A 2,775-nucleotide genomic window follows, 5' to 3' on the forward strand; every position below is an offset into this window, starting at 1 on the left:
TCCATTATCTTCCCTGGCACAGAAGTTAAACTAACTGGTCTGTAGTTACCTGGGTTGTTTTTATTTCCCTTTTTATAGATGGGCACTATATTTGCCCTTTTCCAGTCTTCTGGAATCTCTCCCGTCTCCCATGACTTTCCAAAGATAATAGCTAGAGGCTCAGATACCTCCTCTATTAGCTCCTTGAGTATTCTAGGATGTATTTCATCAGGCCCGGGTGACTTGCAGGCATCTAACTTTTCTAAGTGATTTTTAACTTGTTCTTTTTTTATTTTATCCGCTAAACCTACCCCCTTCCCATTAGGATTCACTATGTTAGGCATTCCTTCAGACTTCTCGGTGAAGACCGAAACAAAGAAGTCATTAAGCATCTCTGCCATTTCCAAGTTTCCTGTTACTGTTTCTCCCTCTTCACTAAGCAGTGGGCCTATCCTGTCTTTGGTCTTCCTCTTGCTTCTAATGTATTGATAAAAAGTCTTCTTGTTTCCTTTTATTCCCGTAGCTAGTTTGAGCTCATTTTGTGCCTTTGCCTTTCTAATCTTGCCCCTGCATTCCTGTGTTGTTTGCCTATATTCATCCTTTGTAATCTGTCCTAGTTTCCATTTTTTATATGACTCCTTTTTATTTTTTAGATCGTGCAAGATCTCGTGGTTAAGCCAAGGTGGTCTTTTGCCACATTTTCTATCTTTCCTAACCAGCGGAATAGCTTGCTTTTGGGCCCTTAATAGTGTCCCTTTGAAAAACTGCCAACTCTCCTCAGTTGTTTTTCCCCTCAGTCTTGATTCCCATGGGACCTTACCTATCAGCTCTCTGAGCTTCCCAAAATCTGCCTTCCTGAAATCCATTGTCTCTATTTTGCTGTTCTCCCTTCTACCCTTCCTTAGAATTGCAAACTCTATGATTTCATGATCACTTTCACCCAGGCTGCCTTCTACTTTCACATTCTCAACGAGTTCCTCCCTATTTGTTAAAATCAAGTCTAGAACAGCTTCCCCCCTAGTAGCTTTTTCAACCTTCTGAAATAAAAAGTTGTCTCCAATGCAGTCCAAGAATTTGTTGGATAGTCTGTGCCCCGCTGTAAAGTTTATATAAAGGCACTCAAAATTATCATGACCCAGTGTCATCAGTACCCCAGTGACATACCGCTCTACTTTGTTTTATGTTTTGATCTTGGAACTACTGTCCCCACACTCTATCAGTTTCTGGCTGGCACATATTAGGAGATGGATGAGAGCCAGCTTGATGCAGCTCAAACCAGACAACATAGAGGTGATACTAATTGGTGGGAAAAGCACTCTAAAGAGCTGGTGAAATGTGAATGCTGATCTATAGCCATCTGTCCAGCCATTACCAATGTACTCTGCATTTAAGGGGTTTCACTAAAACATCAATGTCCAACCTGTATTAAGAAGAAAATTTGTACACAAGATCCTCAAAGTTCTTTCCCAATCAGTATCACTTCCATCTTGTTTTATATTGAAAATATGTTTCCTGAGCCATGCCCCAGGATTTTAAAACTGGTAATAAATAATAACGTAACAAAAAGGATTTTCCCCTCAAGCATTTTGATGTTGGGGTTTATTTTTTTAGAGACACTGTCAAAGGGTGCAGCAAAAGACATTTTATCTAGTTAATTTTAATTTGGAAACAGTTAAAAAAAAATTAAACCCAATATAAAGTTAAATACTTCAACATACAACCACCCAAAGGTTTCCTGTATATTGCTTACTAGAAATTTGCAGTCTTACAATTTAAAGTCCAGTCCACCAAGTTGCCTAAAGCTGGAGAAAGGATCAAAAGGGCAAAAAAGTTGTCTCCAACTCCAGTCCTGCTTCCAGGAGAGGAGGAGGGCAATCTAGCCATGAATTGCTGAGGTACACCCAACCACTTGTTTGTCATGTGCATGCTTACATTTGGTTCTTGTTTGGACTTTTTGTGTAGCAATATCCCCCTCTCCCCCGCTTTTGAGATGTGACACAATTGCAGTACCATCTCTGTGTCCATGCAGGATAATAATATTATTATGAGTGCAATGTCTTTACAGTAGATTACTTTGTGACCTGGGGGCACCAAGGTGTCAATTGCCCCATGCTGGCAGAGAAACCAGGGTCTGGTGGTCTCCTCAAACTGGCACAAGAGCCAAGATCCTCAAAGCCTAAATAGTTCTGAGGCCAATGTAACTGGCAGGAAATCTCAAATAATGAGTCAGTAAGCCAATGCACAAAAAGCAAAATCCTCTATCAGCAGAGGATGAGAAGCGCATCTATACGGGATGGGGTTCCCACATATGTCTCCCCCAATTAGTCAGACTTAAGCAAGGGTGAGAAATGACATTCACAGGGCACGCGGTGCAGGCCAGTGCAACATTTAGTGTGTCCAGCCATGAGGCGGCCCCACCCCATCCCTAAAGTAGGGGACTAGGAGCTGCAACTGCCAGGCTAGATGGAAGCTGCTTTTCTGCACCCTGGGAGTAGGATGACCAGATAGCAAGGGTGAAAAATCGGTGGGGGGAGGTAACAGGACCCTATATAAAAAAAAGCCCGAAATATCAGGACTATCCCTATAAAATCGGGACATCTGGTTACCCTACCCCAGAGTATCGGACAGGGAAGGCTCCTGTGCGGTCACATAGACCCCTCTGGATGCACGGTTTCTTGCGCTAACTGGCCTGCGAGAGGCTTACAGGAAGCAGCAGTGGGAGGGCCAGAGCACAACGCCTATGACCGGAGCTATTCTCCCGGTCCCTGCGGAACGGAAGCCAACTCAGTGCACGTG

This window comes from Malaclemys terrapin, chromosome 5 (genome assembly GCF_027887155.1).
Source record: "Malaclemys terrapin pileata isolate rMalTer1 chromosome 5, rMalTer1.hap1, whole genome shotgun sequence".
NCBI lineage: Eukaryota > Metazoa > Chordata > Testudines > Emydidae > Malaclemys > Malaclemys terrapin.